This window comes from Mytilus galloprovincialis, chromosome 6 (genome assembly GCF_965363235.1).
Source record: "Mytilus galloprovincialis chromosome 6, xbMytGall1.hap1.1, whole genome shotgun sequence".
NCBI lineage: Eukaryota > Metazoa > Mollusca > Bivalvia > Mytilida > Mytilidae > Mytilus > Mytilus galloprovincialis.
Window position 1 is genome coordinate 84,602,605 of NC_134843.1, and position 23,027 is coordinate 84,625,631.

The following is a 23,027-nucleotide window of genomic DNA, read 5'->3' on the forward strand; positions in this document are numbered from 1 at the left end:
CGCAACTCGACTTTCTCAACTCGGAACTGGACTTTCTTAACTCACAACTCGTCTTTCTTAACTCGCAACTTGACTTTCGTAACTCGCAGCTCGACTTTTGTAACTCGCAGCTCGACTTTTGTAACTCGCAACTCGACTTTCTTAACTCACAACTCGTCTTTCTTAACTCGCAACTTGACTTTCGTAATTCGCAACTTGACTTTCTTAACTCGCAACTCGACTTTCTTAACTCTTATTGTGCCTACAAATAGTAAACAATCATACAGTGCTCGACTTTCATCATCGGATAATTGTATTGTCACTAAATCAAATACAGAATTATACAAATCAAGTTTTTCTTTTAGTAATCCAAAAGTGTGGAGTTCAATCCAGTGATATTTAAAAATCAAAAAGTATATCTGCTTTCAAATACTTTTACCAGTCGGAAACCTAGTTGAAATAGAACAAAAGAATCGAAGCTCTTTGTTAGAGAAGTGCTTACTGTTATGTTTACTATAGTAACAGCATTTTCAAATGTTGTTACTAATTAATAAAACGACAATTTTCTCCTCAATTACGAAGTGTTTTATTTTAAAAACACCATTTGCACAATTAGATATCAAGTCGACGTCATAGATATCTATCAAGTTGGATGTAGAAAATACATAACCTCCGATTTTTTTAAATTTTATTCCGCGCACGGAGAACATATCAATCTATTAGTTCAGTAACTTTCGTGTCTGCCCTTCCATTATGTGTCTCAAGAAAAAAATCCCAAAAATGGGTAACAAATGTATCGAAAAGAGAAAATCGAGTGCACCTTTTTATGTTAAGGCGTGTTTGAGGAGAATATTTTGTCTTAGAAACTTACAAAGCAAGAGTATTAGATATATCATCTCGCTTCAGATTCTATCATTTTTATATATCCAAGCTACAGACTGACTTTATAACATAAAACAATCAAAGTACGAAAAGATAAAATAAATGGTCAAGTGAAATACCTAATAATATCTAATGAATCACAAAAACAGAATAGGTGTGTTCGAATAGCTATTTTTTTTAATAAAAGTACTTGACGACAGTCTTTTAAGTTGGATGATGAAAATGCATATCTTCGAAAAAATATTTTGTGTGTGATAACTAGGGTTTATAATCTTCAACCACTGAAATTGTTTAGCCTGCCCTTCGAAACATTTAATTACAATTTTTATAAATGTCTAAGAATTTTCGAAAATTCCACCAGACAATCGACCATACAATAGTTTTAATTTGATTCAATGCAGACAAGATCATTAACTGATGCTGATTAACTAGTAGATACATTTGTCTTTTAAAATACAACTGACATATAAGGATCGTAATGGTTCTATGTGGATAAATTTATCGGTTTTCAAGAGCAAAATTTGCAGGCGTCATCCCTACAATGGCTTCCATTTCTACGATTGTGAAAATGAACTGGCGTAATGGGGAGATAATTTTGACGAAGTAAAATCCTGACTGTTACACGTCATTATATTTTTAAAAGTGTCAAAGAGGTATGGCCAATTTTCCGTGAATTCTTTTCATTCGATAAGATAGGTAAATTATATTTTAAATAGCCCGATAGATGTATAGTACATTAAAATACGTCATATCACCTATTTTCATACCTGGAAAGGTATTCCTACAAAAAACAAGGCCAAGACTTGGTGATTTTTTTATATTAATTTTATCTAATTGTTAACACCCTTTATGCGCATAAGGTACCATAACACGTAACTTGTTAGGAAGCCAAATAATATCGAACAAATTCAAATAGGATGCTGTTTATCTCATTCTGAATATATGTATATCTGTATTTGTCCTGGTCTTTAAGGTTTTATCGTCTATAAGATAAGATAAGATCATATATATTTTAACTGGACGACAAAATCTAACATCAGTTGGTCATGAAACACCTTGTGTTACAGCCACAAAACACATGTAATATGGCCTTTCCTGGCATTTTAACAAATACATCAGCTTCTTGATATTTTACATTTAATTACGATTTATAGTGTAATTGATTTGTTCTGTGGTGATGACTTAGGTACCACTACAGAGACAGTGGTACAAATTTCAGTAGTAGTATTTACACAGTTGGTGGATTGGCGACAAAATTGCTGTTGACTGCATTTGTTACATATAATACCATGTTCAAAAAAGGTTTTCCAAACTTGTTTGTGTTTTTTTGAAACTTCTATACAATGGCCTTTTTTTAAGTTATGTGTATATTACACATGCAACATTTGAGCTTCATTGCTATATAATCAATTCTCGTGTTATTGGTTATGTACCCGCATCTACTCCATTTTGACGGCAGTTGTTCCTTGCAAATATGTAATAAATGTAAACACATGAATAGAAAGTTTATCACGAGTATGTACAGTCATAGGAATGCATGCAATAAGCGATACATTATTTTTTTTCTTTAATAAAATAATATATAGTCAAAATGATCCAGAATGACTCTATGAATAAAGCAAACATCCCAAAAAATATGATAAAACATTATTATCTAATATTTCAACACCAAAAATATCAAAAAATTCATGTGAGACTCGAACCCTTTCTTGATAATAATATTTCCCTTTAAGTTTTAGGCTCTACCGATTGAGCAACGGCGGTGCATATAATTAATTCTGGTATTAATCAACTATATAGGTACAATTGAGCGATGTTCCCCTTTTTCATTGAAAAGTTGTTTCGTAGGTAATAAGGACAGTGTCACACTAAACCAATTTCATTTTTGAGGGAAAAGTTGTATTAATTAAAACAATAACAAAAAACATAACTTTTTTTATTGGTTTAAAATGTCCTTCTTAGGAGATTCACTGTTTTTCCAACCTGATAACACCCTAAATTCTGCATATTTGACTTTCATCCTTTTTTAAGGGTTGAAATAACTATCTATCATGATATATAATAATCGAGATATTGATTAAAAAGCATTTTTATTTTTTGTTTTTAAAGTAAATTTTATTCTTTCAGCATTTTTGAAATTGGCCCTTCTGTGAAAAAAACTACCGGAAAATTGACCCTACCTCAAATTTTATAAGTTAAGCCACAATGTAAACTATACGTGGTTTTTAATACGACCTTTTTATATTTTTGAAAATTGTTTGGGATCGTATAAATGGTATGACGTCGTCGTCCTCGTCTGCGTCGTCCGAAGATACATTGGTTTCCGGACAGTATCTTTGGTTAAGGAAAATAGATCTTTTTGAAATTTTTTCAAAAGGTTCAATACCACAAAAGGAAGGTTGGGTTCGACTTTGGGGATTGTGGTCTTACTGTTAAGGAATAAGATGCCCAAAAGGTGCCCAAAGCAAGCATTTTTCTTAGTGCAGCGGCAAAATCTGAAAAATCGCTTAGTTAAGGAGTTTAATGCACCCAAAGAACACACACCTGGATTATTTTTAAATGAAAGAATACATATTAAACTTATATTTTAAACATGCCGTAAGAAAATCGTATTGTCGAATTTCCTTAAAAATGGCTTTTTAGAGCGTTATGTAGTATATAAAAATAAAATTCAATGATACACTAAAATGTTAATTATTATTACGAATCACAATATTACGGCTATTTTTTTAATATGATAGTGTAAGAATATATCACTGACAATAGAAATAGTCAATAATCTTTTTAAAAATATTTACCATCAAGATTTTTAAAAACGTTTTACTTCAATAGTTGTGGTTAACACGAATTTCACCGGTTTCCGTTAATAACAGGATAATTATAAAACGCTTCATTTGTGTTTATTTGGCATAAATATACACTTCGATATTTACTTTATACAAATCAACTTTTGATTGTAACATTTCTTTTTCGATTTACAAAAAATGTTTAATTTGAATAGGACACAACAATCTGTTACAAAATTTATATAATTCCGGAATTATGGTGCGGAACGTTTATTTTTGTTTAATCCTGACTCCGTTCAGTTCTATCACTGTACAGGGAAAACGGTACTATTTATTCTGCCATAGGCGACAATACTAACATTTTCTAATTTACCACTTTTTATAATAAAAACCTGAATAAAACAGTTATGTGTGGTGTTAGTACTTTATTACTCTATTTTAAAAATTGAGGCCAAATAGTATCATGACCAATTTCCAACGGAGCTTGTTTATAGAATTCAACGAAGAATAATCCCGAGAAATGTGTATGGAGTTGGATGTTTATTTCCGGTTATGTTATGCAGTTCTAGTATAGTGTTGACTAGCGATAAACATTGTAACATAACACGTGATTTTTATTGAAAGAAGATACAAGTATTTTGATTAAATCTATAATAAATATATCGAATATCAGTGATAATTTACTTTTTAAAATTGATTAAAACTGTTCATGGAAAATAACTGCAAGTTGTTAATTAACGTGTCATAGTTTGGTTTACCTGTGATTAAAAATCAATAGGATTAAGTACGGGGATGTTTCCCGTAGGTAATATTGTTTATGGCAGAAACATTTATTTTCACACCTTATACTTATATCACTGTTTATTATATCGTGATTAGGGAAATTAGCTTTCAATCATAAAGTTTTGAATGCCTTATAGAATTCAGACAAGAATTTATAAATTGTAAAACAAACAAATAATTAGTTGTCTCTGCCCATTATTGTAATCGAAGTTATCAATGAACACTTTAATCTAGAATGACAAATTAAGCGAGGATTTTGACAATTCAAAACTTTTTCAACTAATTCCTTCTTTTTTGTTTTGTTTTATTATTGATCGAACCAAGGATGTTATATGATCTCATAAATCAAAAAGAAATCCACGAATTACGTATCTAATTTTTTTTGTTGTAATCAGCGATCCACGAATTTACGTATACCACGAAACGTTTTTTTTTTTTCTCTATCCACGAAAATTGATGCCCACGAAAATAAATGAATCCACAGTATATTGTAAATATAAACACTGCAGTTATTCATAGATAAATAAAAAAATATATTGTACCCTTACATCCAATCACGGCGCTCCTAAGTTGACTTCCTCCACCTGTCTTGGGTACACAAAAGGCCAACCTAATGCTAGGAAAATGTAATACTACCGTTTTCCCTACAAGCCAAATGTCGATTAGCATTTCACATTGAAATTGTTTAATTAATATCAGTTTTAGAGTTTATATTTGTCTTTACACTAGTTTTATATTTGCTTTGTTGTTAATTTCATTGTTTTTTTGTTATTTTGAATACCCAGAGTGGTACATGTAATATATATTGGTTTTTTTTTATCATTGTTTACATTGTGTTAAGTAATCGCTTAAAAATGATTCTGGATCTGTTGTGAAAATTTTCCGGATAATGTCGCAGTTAGGTAACCCTTTAAAACTTACCCTAACAAGTGCCAAGAGAGGATAGACTTCCTTAGATTGGCAGGAATGCATAATTTGTCAGATTAAAAGCCCGGACAAATTATATATTTTCACTGACAAGGGCAAATTTAGTTTTATTGAAGCTACTAAACTACGGAAAGATGAGATCTATTTGAAGGTTGTAGAAGAGTTGTCTTCTATTAATCAAATTTTTTTCGGAAAAAATTGATGTTAAATACCATAGATCTTGTTGTAAATCTTACACCAGTAAGTAGAATCTATCTTGTTATAAACAAGATTTTATGGAAACAGGGGAGAATATAGGTGGTGCTTGCATTTTTTTTTACCTGCTGCAAGCACATTTAGAATCACAAGTCGATCAGAGTGGTATTCCTGTATTTTTTGTAAGAACAAAACTTACAAAAAAGATGCTTAATTACACAAAGTGAAATCAGAAGACAGAATTAAGAATATACTTGAGGCAGCTAGAAATAATTTGGATCATGAAATTTGAGTCAACAGTTTTACATGAAAATTTTACTGAAAATGTCCTTTATCATTCGGCCTGTATAACTAAATATCTACTGAAAACACCCCAAAAAGTAAAAGCAAATTCTTCTGACCACGATACTGCATTTGTGAAGTTGGTATCAGAAATTAATTCAGACCTGATGGTAAAGCATAAGGCTTTTATGATGTCCACCTTGCTTTAGAAATTTCGTTTCTTGCTTCCACAGGACTATACGGACAAATACACAACATATAAATTGCAAAATAGGTTAATGAATTATTACGGCGATTCAATTGTCATACAACCACAACAAGCATATTTTCGCCGCTGCCGGGAAATTCTTCAATTAGTTCCTGCATTAATTGATCTTAATATTCCGCCGAAATGTTTGAAACGTGATTTTTTTTAAATGCACTGTCTCACTTTATCTTAAAAATGCACTTTCGCTTAAAAGATTAAAGATCTATTTCTAAAACGTAATAAGTTAACTGTATGCTCATTATTGTAGATCCCGTTGTTATGATATTGTAAGTATTGTATTTATTTATGTTGGCTTGATTTGTGTTGTGTGGCCTGATAGTTGTTTACAGAATAATCTCAGAACTGTGCAATTTAGAAATCACTGGAACAATTACAGAATGATTGGAACTTTCCAGAATGATCCTAATAAAAGATGTGTTATATAAACTTCTACCTTTTACTAGAAACTTCCGTTGTAACTTTCTAGGATGTTCCATTATAGAGTGTTCTAGAATTTTCCTTGACAATTATATATATACAGACACTAAAGTTAAACACACACTCTTGGACTTTAGGGGCATTACTTAAACAAGTAACATTTAAAATTACCTATACAAGTAATGTTGAAAACGAGGCTATTTTAAATATTACTTATATAAGTAACTTTTTTAAATATTATTTTTTTAGGTGTCCAACTATACAGATTTTACTAGCTTTAACAAATTTTCACGGTCATCTGGTTATTTTTCCCAGGAAATATAAAATCTAATCTTTCTGAAACACTAATTGCCTTTCTGACGCACTTATCTTTCATATCGACGCTTTTGGGTCAAAGATTGGTCTCTTGGGACTATTAAAATATCATTTCCCTCCAAAATCTTGAAGGTAGACAGATATAAATAGATAGAAACTTGTGAATCAATTAAGACTTGAAGTTATTTATAATTTATAACCCAAAACAATTACATATGTTCCTTAAATAAGTGTTATAATAAATAATTACTAATTCTTTCAAGGATGTATAAAATAACTTATTCAAGTTATATTTTTGTCATTATTTTCAAAGTAACCCTTTATCTCTATACTCCTCTAAAATCTTATGAATTCTTCATTTAATGATATAAAATGATGTAAAATTTCATGAAAACTACATTTAGTCCATGCTTCTGTTGAAATTTAAAATAACTCTATTGAGTAATTTTTTAATTTTTTAAAACAAAAATTACCTATATAAGTAACTAAAAAAAATAACTTGTTTAAGTAATGCCCCTGACTGTTAGACATCGATAGACATTAATATTCATAGCATTTGGATTGACACTTTTATTCTAAAAACAACATCATACTGGATTGTGACCTTAGCAGTGAACGTAATATTCAGATTGGATTCCTAGAAGATTTCCGAATACAAATAAAGATAAAAGATTGGACTCATATTTTGACAGTTAAGTTGACAGTAATATTTGTGTAGTACTTCTTGTAAACTTTTGTATAATAAATATTGTTAAATTTTACTATTGATTTGTGTCCTTTGTTGGCTACTATTTAAAGGCGATTGCTGGCCGTAACAGAAATTGGGGGCTCGTCTGGGATCACGAAAATATCTTATTCAAAATTTATTCAGTATTTTTATTATAACTAGCCACCAAATTCTACAAAATGGCATTTGATGCCGGTAAATTTTTGAAAACGCCAGACCTGGAGAGTTTTGATAATTTAAAGAAAGACGAATTAGTGTTGCTTGCTAAACATCTGAAATTAGTTTTTAAAATATCTATGAGAAAACAAATTATAAAAAATTTGATTATAGACAAATTAGTTGACGCAGAAATTTTAGGTCAAGAGGCTCTTGAACTTAAGGTCGAACATGTTGATGCCTTTAAATTAAAACAGCTTGAATTAGAACATGAATTTAAATTAAAACAAGCAGAACTGGAAATGAAGGAAAGATTAGAAATGGAGAAAAAAAGAAAAAGAAGATGTATTTAAACTAAAAGAACTGGAAATGAAGGAAAGGTTGGATTTGAGAAAAAACAAGATGAACTTAAATTAAAACAGGCAGAACTTGAAATGACGGAAAGGCTAGCTATATAGAGATGGAGAAAATAAAAAACTGAAATGGTCAAAGAAGAAAGCAACACTAAAGTCCAGTCGAAATCAGAATATGTTGATGCAGCAAAAAATATACGTTTGGTTCCCAAATTTTGTGAAAAAACAGTCGATAAATATTTTCCACAGTTTGAGAAAATTGCTAATAATTTGAAATGGCCAATGCCGTGTTGGACTACGATGCTACAAAGTGGTTTAGAGGGTAAGGCCGCTGAAATATACTCCGCACTTCCATCAGAAAAAAGTTTCGATTATGACACGGTGAAACAGGAAGTTTTGAAAGCTTATGAGCTAGTACCAGAAGCATATAGACATAAATTTAGATCTTATAAAAAGTTTGATTCGCAAACCTATGTGGAATTTGATCGGGAAAAAGAAGATCTATTTGATAAATGGCTTACTTCAAAGAAAACAGATAACAATTTTGATAACCTAAGACAATTGATGTTATAAGAAGAGTTCAAACAATGTGTTCATTTAGACTTAAAAACACATTTAGACGACAAAACTGTTGGGACAATATATGATGCAGCTGTAATTTCAGATAATTATACCCTTTCACATAAAAGAAGTTTCAAGGGTCAAAATGTTAATAATTCAAGTGGAAATTACAAAAATAAAAGCACTGAGCGTACTGATAGTAAGCCTGTTGCACAAAATAATCAGTCCAGTTATAATATGTCTAGTCCAAAAATTGATACTTTTGAGAAGAAGTCACTGAATTGTGCTTATTGTAAGAAAAATGGTCACCTGATGGCTGATTGTTTTAGACTCCAGAAGAAGAATGAACGAGATAGTAAGCCAAAGTCAAGTGCTTGTACGACACCCGTTGTTACCAGTACATTGGAATGTCCTGCGAGTCAGGCTTTTAAGTCCAGTTTTTGTGATTACATGGAGGAATATAAACCCTTTATGTCTGATGGGTTTGTTTCTATTGTTGATGATACCACTCTTCAGCCTATCAAGATTTTAAGGGACACTGGAGCTTCTCAGTCTTTATTGTTAGAAGGTGTGTTGCCTTTGTCCGAGAAGACTTCTGTTGGTGCCTCCGTTTTGTTACAAGGTGTAGAGTTAGGTTGTATAGATGTTCCTCTCGATCGTATTTATCTGAAGTCAGATTTGCTAACTGGACCAGTTATTGTGGGTGTTCGTCCTAATCTCCCTGTTGAGGGTGTTACATTATAGCTAGGAAATGATCTAGCTAGGAACAAAGTGGTTGCTGAACCAATTGTTACCAGTGAACCGGTGGTGGATGTTAAATTACCTGAAGATGATGCTGAATTGCATCCAGCTTGTGTTGTCACTAGGGCGATGGCTAGAAAACAACAAGATGAGGATTTGCAAGAAAACCAGTTTGATTACATGGACCTTTCTGACACTTTCCTAGCCGACATTGAAGGTCCTGGTAGCTCAGAAAAGGCCATAATAAGACCACCTAATGTTAACAAGAATGTAATTATGCCATGGCCAGACATAAACAGCCATTCATTAGACAGAAAGAACCTTTTCGAAGAACAAAATAAAGACCCTGAGGTTCTTCAGCTCCGCAAGAGGACTCAACCAGAGGAGGAAGCAGACAAAGTGGCCGAATGCTATTACCATCAGGACGGCATTTTAATGAGGAAGTGGAGGCCTCCTGATGCTACCCCAGAGGAGGAATGGAGAGTGGTATACCAAGTGGTGGTGCCTAAAGTTTATAGGCAAGATATTATTGGTCTTGCCCATGACACCCCCTTGGCTGGACACTTAGGTATAAGGAAGACTTGCCTTAAGATCTTGCAGCATTTCTACTGGCCAAGACTTAGAAATGATGTTGCAGAATACTGCAAATCATGTCATATATGCCAGGTTGTTGGTAAGCCTGACCAGAAAATACCACCAGCACCACTTCTGCCTATTCCAGCCTTTGACGAACCTTTCAGCAGAGTTCTAATTGACTGCGTTGGACCTTTACCAAAGACCAAAACTGAAAATGCGTATTTATTGACAATCATGTGTACATCCACTCGCTTTCCTGAGGCTATTCCGCTAAGAAATATCAAGACACCTACTATATTCAAAGCACTTATCAATTTTTTCACATTAGTAGGACTACCTAAGTCTATACAGTCCGACCAGGGATCAAATTTCATGTCAGGATTATTTCAGCAAGTCGTGTACCAGTTAGGGATTGCTCAGTATAGATCAAGTGCGTACCATCCAGAATCTCAAGGTGCCTTAGAACGTTTTCATCAAACATTGAAGAACATGATTAGAACTTTTTGTCTTCAATTTGACAGAGACTGGGATGATGGAGTTCACTTTCTACTTTTTGCAGTCCGAGCGGCTGTTCAAGAATCCCTTGGATTTAGTCCCTTTGAGTTGGTATTTGGCCATACTGTAAGGGGACCGTTAAAATTGATTAAGGAAAAGTGGCTTACTGAACATACTGACTTGAATCTTTTAGACTATGTATCTAGATTTAAAGAAAAATTGTATACTGCTTGTCAAATTGCTCAGAAAAACTTAAAAAATGTACAGAACAGGATGAAAATTTGGTATGATAAAGATGCCAGGGATAGAGTTTTTGAGCCTAGTGATAAGGTACTTGTATTTTTGCCAGCCCCTGGACATCCTTTACAGGCTAAATATTGTGGTCCTTATACAATACAGAGTAAAATCAATGATCTCAATTATATTGTAAAAACTTCAGGTCGGGGTAAACAAAACAGAGTGTGTCATATTAATATGTTAAAGCCATATTTTGAGCGTACTAATGAATGTGAGAGTAAACCAGTTGCCACTTTAGGCATGGTTAAATTTGAGAACAATCATGACAAACCAGATGTAATTGAACCACCTTTAAGTTCTAAAACTATGGAAGAGACAGTTAGATTGAAAAATTCAGAAATTTTGTCAAATTTAGACTCAAAACTTGCAAATCTGTCTTTTGATCGTAGAGAAGAAATAAAAACTTTGGTATTTTCTCTTAAAAATCTTTTTCCAGATGTGCCAAACAAAACCACTGCTGTTTGTCATGATGTTGATGTATTATATGCTTCTCCAATTAAGCAACATCCTTACCGGCTTAATCCACTCAAACTTGAAGCTATGAGAAAAGAAATTAAATATATGCTTGACAATGATATCATTGAGCCGAGTAACAGTGAATGGAGCTCTCCTTGTCTCCTTGTGCCAAAACCGGATAAAACCTTTCGTTTCGTGACTGATTTCAGAAAAGTAAATTCAGTCTCAAAATCTGATTCCTATCCGATTCCAAGGATAGACGATTGTATTGACAACATTGGTCAAGCAAAATTTGTGAGCTAATTTGATTTGTTGAAAGGTTATTGGCAAGTTCCATTGACACAGAGAGCTCGTGAAATATCAGCTTTTGTTACACCAGATGGTTTATTTCAATATACTGTAATGCCGTTTGGCATGAAAAGTGCACCAGCTACATTTCAAAGAATGATCAATAATGTTATAAAAGATTTAAACTGTTGCTATGCTTATATTGATGATCTAATTGTATGTAGTGATAGCTGGGAACAGCATTTAACACATTTGTATTATACTTTTGATAGATTGTCACAATCAAATTTGACTGTTAATCTTGGTAAAAGTGAATTTTGTCAGGCCACTGTTGATTATTTAGGGCATACAGTTGGCCAAGGTCAAGTGAAACCTATTATGGCTAAAGTGGAAGCTATTTCCAAATTTCCTCCTCCTACAAATAGAAAACAACTTATGAGATATTTAGGCATGATTGGATTTTACAGAAAATTTTGTTCAAATTTTGCTACTGTGGTTCAACCATTGACTCATCTTTTACGAAAAGATTCTAAATTTATCTGGAGTGAAAATTGTCAAAACGCTTTTGAAAATAGCAAATCACTTTTAATTAATAGTCCAGTTCTGATTACTCCAGACTTTGAAAAACAATTTAAACTTGCGGTTGATGCAAGCGATGTAGGAATTGGAGCTGTTTTATATCAAGAGACAGATGACAATATTGAGAAACCTATATCATAATTTTCCAAGAAATTAGATAAACATCAGAAAAATTATTCAACTATCGAAAAAGAGTGTTTTGCAATGTTGTCAGCAATTCGACATGTTGATGTATATTTGAATCCCACTGTATATCCTATTCTTGTTTGTACTGATCATAATCCTCTCACCTTCAAACATAAAATGAGAAACAAGAATCAGAGGTTGACTAGGTGGAGTTTATTGTTACAGGAATATGATGTAATTATAAAACATATCAAGGGTAAACATAATGTAATAGCTGATGCTTTATCTAGAGCTTATTAAAACACTTTGTATATCCTATGTATTTTTGTTCATATTATTCATGATAAGTTTTTGTTACACTAAAACTTCTTTTAAGGGGGGAGGTGTTATGATATTGTAATTATTGTATTTATTTATGTTGGCCTGATTTGTGTTGTGTGGCCTGATAGTTGTTTACAGAATAATCTTAAAACTGTGCAGGTTAGAAATCACTGGAACAATTACAGAATGATTGGAACTTTCCAGAATGATCCTAATAAAAGATGCGTTATATAAACTTCTACCTTTTACTAGAAACTTCCGTTGTAACTTTCTAGGATGTTCCATTATAGAGTGTTCTAGAATTTTCCTTGACAATTATATATATACAGACACTAAAGTTAAACACACACTCTTGGACTTAGACTTACACATCGATAGACATTAATATTCATAGCATTTGGATTGACACTATTATTCTACAAACAACATCATACTGGATTGTGACCTTAGTTGTGAACGTAATATTCAGATTGGATTCCTAGAAGATTTCCGAATACAGATAAAGATAAAAGATTGGACTCATATTTTGACAGTTAAGTTGACAGTAATATTTGTGTGATACTTCTTGTAAACTTTTGTATAATAAATATTGTTAAATTTTACTATTGATTTGTATCTTTTGTTGGCTACAATTTAAAGGCGATTTCTGGCCGTAACACCGTATATTCATTATTGTAGACCCATCGATTAAAATTCATAATTTGACAATTTTCCATCAATATTTGGTGTGATTTTTTTCATCGTTAAATCGAGGAACAAACATGTCAAGGTTTTTCTCTTTTTAAATAACTTACAAATAGATCCGGGTTTATATCAATTCTGCAGAAGCAGATCTGAATCAGTTATAACGTAGACAGTAATCATTCTAATCGCAATCATGTTTATTGACCATAACGACGATGAAAGCACAACATATAATGACGTTTCGACATCATATAATGAAGTTAACCGAACCACATGATATAAGATTACAAGCACATAATATAATGACACAACCACATCATATAAATGTTTGCACATAATATAAGGGAAAATCCACATCATATAAGGATATTTGCACATCATATAAGTACATTTGCACATCATATAAGTACATTTGCAATTACGTTTGCACATCATATAAGTACATTTGCACATCATATAAGTATGTATGCACATCATATAAGTGTAGTTGCATATCATATAAAGATGTTCGGACATCATATAAAGATGTTTGCACATCATATAAAGATACTTGCACATACTATAAGCATATTTGCACGTCATATAAAGGTGTTTGCACATCATATATTGACAAGTGCACATCATATAAAGGTAAGTGCACATCATATAATGACAAGTGCACATCATATAAAGGTAAATGCACATCATATAATGAAAAATGGTCATAACAAGACAGTTTTGGCGTTCCATATACAAATGCTTAGCCTGGTATCGTCTTTGACGGTTTTATCAGGACAGAATTTTGGTATATATTTATGTATAAATGCTTGTATCAAAGTGACACATGTTGAATAATCTTTAATGATACTACAAATCAAATATTAACCAATTATTCAGATAATTTCGCAATTAAAAAGATCGTATGATATAAAGGCAGTGGTCATATAAGATGACGCTAATGGTATGGTACAAAACGACGATTCATGATGAGCAATGGGCTAATATGTATGACTTAATACACTAGGGATGATGACCTTTTTTACAAAAAGCTATTTTATTATACGGGTGGTGTTAAATATTTTATCATGAGAGCTTAGTACAGCCCTTGTTATTCTCTATTCACATGCAAAGCAACAGAAATCAAGAATAAAACGTAGGTTCAACATTTCATGTTTTGGTATTTGTTTGAATTTTATATTCATTGCTTTTTGTTATTGTTTTCATTATTAATATAAATAGGTGGTACACTATACCTTTTTTATTTGAAAATTTATTTCCACGAGTTATGCATTATTAAACAAATATCTATGATAACATTCATCATAAGAAAAGTTATTAGTCTGCCTTTTTTAAATATTTAATAATGAATGCACATGTATACGGAATTTGTTACACTATCATTCCTAAAAGTTATCATGAATATCAAACTTATCTCTTCAGCACGCAATCTATTAATTATTTAACCAAATGTTTTATTTTTATAGCATGTATAGTGCAAATATCAATTAAAACCATTTTAAGGTGCATACAAGGACTACTGTAGCAATTAGACGTTCATAATACTCTACATTGAACCGAGTTTGATCATTTCATTTTTTTTTTTTTTTTTTTTTTTTTTGCATTCCTAATAACTATCGTATTGTAATTCTATTTCAGAATAGATTTCTCCAGCTGTATTTCTTGATAACTTTTAGAATTTCAGGTCATCAAGTCTCGTGAACTTCGTACTGAATGGTGCATTCAGAATTTAGTGCGAGGTTATTATTATTGCGAAAAATGCGACAGAGTTGTAAGCTCATTAATTTAAACTCGCAGTTTGAAATATTTTACATGAATAAAAGAGGATTTTTCTCAAAATCGTAAAAATTAAAATCGTATTTAAGTCTAAAATGACAAATTGCAATAAAAAATACACGCAATAATTTCTGATTTTACATTTTTGGTCGTTTTAATTTGTTTATTTGACCGTCCCTGATATGAGTCTTTTGCAAACGGAATGAGCTTTTTGCTTAGAAAGGCTTATTGATTATGTTCAAGTTGTTTGTTTTTTAAATGAAACTTAAATAACAGGTAACTCTGAATTTTTACAGGGTCCCAAACTAGTAACGATCCTAAATGAATGCAGTCGTATGATCTGCTTAAAGTTAATACATTTGATGGTATCCGTTTTGTATCAACACCCCTTATATAAGAACAAACTAAAAGAGTTGAAGCAATACTGCATCCACCTTATCAGCCCATACGTCAGTATGTAAATTCTTTCAACAATTGTTACGCCACGCACTTCTTTTTTATTAATGCATTATTTACTTCAAATGAGGTCAGCAGCTTGACTGTGATGATTTGTGTTCTGGAGCACTTATCAGATATGTCAAACATTATTGTTTGCCCATGTTTTGTTTATAAGAATGTTGAATGAACTTACTTTTCTTCGCTACACATTTCTCTAGCACTACTGAACAACATGACTTCATAATCGACCTGGAGCTTAAATGTAACATGTATGAGTTATATCGTGTCGGTACTAAATATGTCCGGCTTCTTTTGATTTTTGAATATGTTGCATTAACTTAAAATATGTTGACACGCTTTTCTCAAATATTTCGGAATAGTATGAATTCATATTTAATCAAAACTTTGCCGCTAATCAGTTGTGATGATATAGCTCTACTTTCAGTTTACCGATACCTAGGCAGTTGGGTGAGAACAACAAAGCTTGTAAATTATTTCTAGTCTTGATGATAGTCCTGTGTAGTTAGATTATACTGTTTTTGACAACAAATATTAACAAAAAATAAAATGTATTCTTCGTATCGTGTTGTTGTTTAATCCATTAGTACTCCTTCTTTAGAAATATCACCATACATATTCTTGTGAAGAAATCATCTATAATGTTGCCAAAACTTCGTTTACAAGTTATGCATTTATTTCAAGATTCTTCCCTTAAACAAGGCAAGTTCTGCTTCAGAAGAAAAGTCCATAAAGTGTGCGTACAAACAAGAGCTACAAGAAGGGATAGTTTTTTTTAAATTTTTATACGAGACACGATGAGTTGCACGTTTAAGCAAGATTCACGTTGCATTAAGGTACAAGAAAATATTATTGTCATTTAAAAATACAATGTTTGATTTGATATAGCTATTAATTGATTGATTGATGTTTAAAATATTTTAGACAGACCTTAAGACTTTTGTTTGATTTGTTGATAATATGGTCTATTAATAAAGATTATACTCATGTACGTATGTATGTAGCAGTACATTTTTAAAAAATGGCAGAAATGAGTATGATATGTTGAATTGTTTTTTGTTATTCTATTGGTGATAACGTAGAGTTACCTGCTTTGAAATAAAGTAGTTTTCATTGCATGACTATTTGAAACTACATGTACCCAGATTTAAGTTTTGTTAACTAAAATTTGAATTTGATTATATAGACTTCTAGTTATTCGATAATCGACAAAGGTTTTCACTTTTTGGCAGATCAAAGGGAAAAAGCACATCAAATATTCCAAGTTAAGGCTTGCAAAATTCGAAAACGTTTCTACTGAAAGAAGTAAATTTCCAATCTCTTCGGTTATGTGTTTGAGCTCCTGATTCCACAATGGGGACTTTCCGTTTTGATTTTTTCATGGAGTTGGATATTTTCGTTATTTTACCTTTTGTTTTGTCTTATAGCAAGCCATGCACTTCTTCATATAGTGTTAATGCACATGCATTCATCGTGAATTGATTATTTTTATTGTCAAATATTTTGAAGAGTAAGATTTCACGTTCTACCAGTACGTAAGTAAGAAAAGCAACCATTTCGAATTCCGTTTTTTTTTTTTTTGGTATATGATCCTTAGAAATAAATAAAAAGACTCACATATTATACACCAAAATTTCATTTTGTTTATAATTAAACATTGACGTGATGTAGAAGTACCAAACCTATTCAAATGGATATTACAGAAAACTGCTCAAACAGTAAACGTTATAGTAAAAATAGAAAAAAGACAAATCAAAGAACAATATAACACGTTTTTAAACTAATAACGTCAGTACGCAGAATATGTGCATCACGACCATCATGTATAATTTCTAAAGTGGATCAGGAGTATTTATCAACAAGGTCTTGGTACCTTCCGATGAACTTTTTCTTAGAAAAAGAACAAGACATTCTGACATCAACTGGTTCATCAACTTTCTGCTCAGACACTGGTGACGTTTTACAAAGTCTGAGTAGGAGCCGAAAACTATCAAAAAATATCAAATAAGTTGGGAAATGTATATCCCATATGCAGGTGAAATTGATATATTGCTACTAAGGTAGAGGAAATTGATAATTTCAAAATAAAATCATCTCGTTTGTCATAAATTCTGGTACTTGGATGAATGTGTATGTCAAATTCGACGTATAAGTCTATAAATGAGGCGGAGGGAGCCGTTTCTGTTGTTTCTGTAATTTCTAGTCCTGGGGGATATATTAATGGAACCCAAAAGACACTAAGTACATATCTGAGAGTACTCACAGTTACTGACAGTTAGTTTAAAGCCACAAACAACTAATTAAAAAAGCTTACATCCAAGAGTTGTGTTCATCAGGTATGCGTATGACTATAAAGTTGAAAAGTCAAGCCTATAAGACTTTGAGAGCATTTTCAGCTTAATAAAACCTTCAAAAATTCAAATTGATGAGAGGGATATCCAATTTACAAAATAAATGATAAGTTCAAATCAATGAAAATGTACACATTTAACGTGCATTTGTATTCCAGAGGAGAACAAAAAATAACAATAACAAGTTTTATTTTCAATACAGTGGTTTATCTGCACATATTTTAATGAAAGCACACTCTGTTAGAGACGTTTTCTACGAATCATCATTGACGTAGTCTTCATTGACTGAGATCCTTTCCACTGACTCCAACGCATTCCTATTTCATCCTTCTTATTTCCTACATACAGTCCGTTTAGATTAGATACATGACAGGCGTAATACCACCAAGCACCTTTGTATCTCGTCGCACAATTTTCCTTGCTATGAGTGTCATTATCCTTATCTTTTGTTGTGAAAGCACGATTATTATGTCCCTTCAAAGAATCACCTATTATTTAAAAAAAAAACAATGTAGACTCGATAACGATGAAAATAAAAACAACCTCATATACACTGCATATTCAGTAATATCGGTTAAGCTACAACAATAGTGAGTCACCAAATAATGTTATTATTAAATGTGAATAAATGATCTACAGTGGTTAGGCTGATAAATTGTAAGCATCCTGGTTTCTATAAATTAGACATATAAAGTACTATTAGTTACATAGTGTGCTAGTGACCTAATACGGTATATATGGGGTCAGTAAATTCAATATGGGGTGGGAGCGAAGCACACTATGTAACGAATTTATCTTACCGACTATCTTAACGTGTAACATTTAGACTAGTGACCTATCAAAATGAGCAAGTCTTCAATACAGTTAACATTAAGATGATAAAGAAACTATTTCCTTTGATCCTACAAAAACAGATGTCAACAATGACAACTTGTTAGATTTAAATGTGTTGTATGAATTTATTTCACTTTATCATCACTTTCTTCGTCTGTTGGATCCTTTAAGTGTTTTCTCAGTACTGTTCTGTTTTTATAAAGGGACGTTACGCCACTATTAACCGTGTATGAAATAAGCCCGCCTCCTTATTACCTTATATGGAATATAAAGGGACGTAACTCCACTACTAACCGTGTATGAAATAAGCCCCATCTCCGAACTAACCTACTATTAAATATACACGGTTTCCACGATGACGCTTTTAACCAATCATATTCCAAGAAATGTATAGGAGGTAAGAAAATAGATTTTATAACAATTAATGCTCTGAAAAAAATCTACATTTATTTCATGAAGATTTTGGAGACAGTTTGAAATAATTGTATATCATCAAAGTGCTAATTTATTTCAGTTTCACTTTCTGCAAATCACAAATGAAATGTCGTCTTCCTTATGATATACTAGTATAAAGCAAACAATCAAACCATGAAAAAAAAACATTTAGGCTTATTATGATTCATACCGAATTCAAATTTTAAGGGCTAAGTGTTTGTACATATGTAAATGTTAGATACGTTTTATACACGATTACTGAATGCAGTGATAATTCAAGTGTCGCGTGTGTTCTTAGTTTGCATTGACACGATCTTAAAAGCCGGATTAATTTTAAACATTATTTTGAATTTCGTTTTATTAAACCTACATTCTTGTGCCGTTCACAAAAATACTAAACTCCGGGGTAATTTCAAAACGTAAAGTCCCCAATAAAATGGCAAAATCAAAAGGTGAAACAAGTGTACTTTCAATGATTCTATGAAAACAGTGGAACAAAAGCTTAGTGTATTCAAAATCTAATTAAGATATAAATATTACCTGCCGTTCCACTATAACCATTCGCTGTTAGTTTGTAGTTAATTGATTTGTCGCTGATGAAGAAGTTAGAATATTTTGCATAGGCTTTATCACCATTAAAATCCTCCAGGTTTACTCTGAGCTCATACTGTCCTCTAGATGTAAGTTTATATAGCTTGTCATTACCTTCAAAAATCGAAGTAAAAGAAATGAGGAATTTAAGATGAAGATGATGGTCCTTTTTATATTTAACCTTTTTTGATATTAGATTTAATAAACATGAGTAAATTTAGCATAATTTGTCGTTTTGAAACCGATCCAATAGAGTCGAATAAAAAGGGGACTTCAAAAAAGAGCATAACAACAATAATTTGGTCACCTTTTAAATACATCAACATAAAAAATATGAAGCAGTTCAATCAAAAAAAGCAACGGTCTGATTCATGAGAAAACAATGAACGAAAAAACAAAGATTACAAACAAATGAACAAATACCAATGACAACCACTGACACACAGCCTACTGAATTGGGAATGTTACATTTAGATAACAGAGGGGAAACATGTTTATAAGCACACAACCCAACCATGATCTGGGATAGTTTTGTAAGAGCACAGCATAAGAACAACACAATAATATAACATTGATAACGGATTGTTTAATGGCATGCTTTTTTTTTACAATTCATTTTCTAGTGGAAGTGTGAAAACTATTTGAAGAAAACACTGACCTAACCAGAATTCCGTGTTAAGATTACCAAATCCGTTTACATAGTCTTCCCATCCTCGATAGAAATCTACTTTACCATCTTGTCTTCGCTGAAAAACCTAGAATTCAAAATAAGTGATACTACATACAGGAAACGTTATATAATGTGGCGTACTCAAGATTACTTTTGCATTTATTGAATGAGATAAATACCTGCATATTTCATGTGTACATACATATTTATATAAAAATACAGAAGATACTGCCATAATAAACATATACTAAAGTGTATGACAAAATAGATGGTTGCAATCATTGATATGCGAGGCCTGTCATGCACTGTACAGAGGATTACTATATTATGATATGATATGAAAAAGAATTCTTTACATAATTCAGTCCCTAGCTGCCGATATCTGTTTTGATTTTTTAAATATTCTTACTGTCCATCCTCCGCCGTCCGTCTCCATATCACAATACGCCTAAAATCCAGTACCACCTGCCGGTTTGATTTTGTAGACTCCACTTTTGAAATGATTCCGGTCTAAATCCGAGCAGTCGCGAACTCTTGGCCCTGTATATGTAGAATCATATGAGAAATATAACAGCAGATGTTATGTAAGTATGTACAGTAAAAAGATTATTTTTAAATACTAAGTTATGAATAAAAAATAGAAACTAGAACATTGATGTTAATGTTTATATCATTTTCGAATTGTATGTTTTTTTTATGAAATTATTTTAATTTTCTTTTGCACAAATAACAGACATAGGAATACTAAAAAAAATGTATATATAAAACTTGTAACATGAATCTTCTTTTTTCCTTTGATCTTTTTATGGAATAACACAGAGACGACAAGCATGTACCAAAATGTATGCTCTAAATTGAAGCAACCAAATAATATTGCATGAAAGGTCACATGGGCCTATATAACTCAATGGGAAAACTGCCATGAAATAACCAACAACACTTTAACCAATATTGCATGAGTAAGCTCCGCCTCCTTATGAAAAGATTACGCCTACAAAAAAAGCACACACACAAATGTCAATTTTATTTGAATTCTTATAATAAAATACAAATCTTTAAATATGTGTAGGTTTTGACAGACCACCAAAAAATTGTAACGTCTACGCATCAATTTCAAGATAGAACCGAAAAAAAATACAAATTTTCCTTGTACTTTTGAACATAAAAACCCCAAAATTGAACATAACATATTGAAATGAAATTTGTTCAAATGCAGAGCTTAAAGTAAATCTCCTAGGTCAAATGTTTCCAAGTAGTAATAATCCACAGCTTGAGAAACACTCATGTTATAAAATGGTTCCATATTTGGATGAATTTGCGACAGTCTAATATTCTCCTCTATTGTTGACGACGCGTTCGCTAACGACATGTCTTCCTCGACTTCTTGAAGAACCTGCAAAACAGTAAAAAAATCGTTTTAAGAGAATAAAATAATTATATTTCCAAAAATAAAGGTCCAATATAATGGGGCATATAAATGACATCACATCACAGTAAAAATTTAGATTCCCGATTAAAAGCACATGCATTTTGAACATGGACCCCCCTTTTTGAAGCCCAAGGTAAAAACAAATATTTTCGCTTGGGGATCGTGTAGATAGTAGAAAAGGTATTGTTATCGACTGGTTATGATTTTTTAAGACTTGGTATAAGTTTATTATTGTAGTAAATTGTACATATGGAAAAATTAAAACATTTCTTTTTAACATTTTGGCAAAAAAGGGGGGTCCGTGCCTCAACAATTACATGACAATAAGCGTAAATCATTCTATTTCAATTTAAAAAAAAATAATACACACCTGAGAGAGAACCCAAAATTGTGAAATCATCGCTATGTTCATGTTCAATTTCAAGCCAGTCTGGTAGAGACTCTATGGGTAGAGAGAATGCGTCTGCCATCATCGCTTCCTTCAGAATCATGCGGTTTGTTAAATTTTCTCTCCAAACGTGATTTTTTTCTTTCTGCACGGACTGTCATGGGCGTGTCATTCATGTCACAAATCATTTATAGCAACGCCTTCCTCGTTAGCCAAATAAACTTCTCACGCTACGCGTTCGAAAGTTTATTTGTCTAACTCGGAATACTATGCTATAAATATAACTAAATTTTAAGTGCGTTAATGGATTTGCTTTTTACCTGAAGACAGCAAAGATCTGTATTTACCAGTTGCCAAGATGCTGAGTACTCGTTCAGCTGTTTTTCCATAAAAGCAAACTCCTTAAAAAAATAAATTCAAAACCAATACGAATAATAATAAAATTATTACATAGCTATATATATAAGCAAATTCACTCTGAAATAAAAAAAAAAGAAACCAATTTACGATGTAACTATTGGCCATAATGCTTAGAAAAAGAATTTGCAGAGTCAAACCCACGAAGTTATGTTATAAATATAAATACCAGAATCTGAAGTGGAGGTAAGTTGATTTCCATTTGCATATTTGTTAGCGATAAGCACCACCAAAACAAATCCAAACCACATTGTCATCTTCTAATGTATGTTGGAACAATACACTTTGAACGAACCTGGCATAAAACTGAAACAACTTGTTCACTATTTATACAGATTTAATGTCAATTATTGCGTGACTTATTATGGGAACAGATTGGAATGACAAACATTTCTGGGAACAACTTTCAATTGATACGAAGTTCACCTTCCCCTTGTATATTTATAGATTTTGTTTTTGGCACATACTTCAATGTGCATGTTGTTCTAG

General features: G+C 31.9%; 1 long non-coding RNA gene across 1 annotated transcript; it reads right to left on the reverse strand.

Moving 5' to 3' along the window:
- Positions 1–19,584: 19,584 nt before the first annotated feature.
- LOC143080544 (uncharacterized) lies at positions 19,585–22,802 on the reverse strand. Its single transcript, XR_012979734.1, has 5 exons — positions 22,708–22,802; positions 22,442–22,522; positions 20,714–20,844; positions 20,293–20,389; positions 19,585–19,748 (listed from the first exon to the last, which is right to left on the reverse strand). It is a non-coding gene; the product is annotated as an uncharacterized LOC143080544 (long non-coding RNA).
- Between the last annotated feature and the right edge of the window lie 225 nt (positions 22,803–23,027).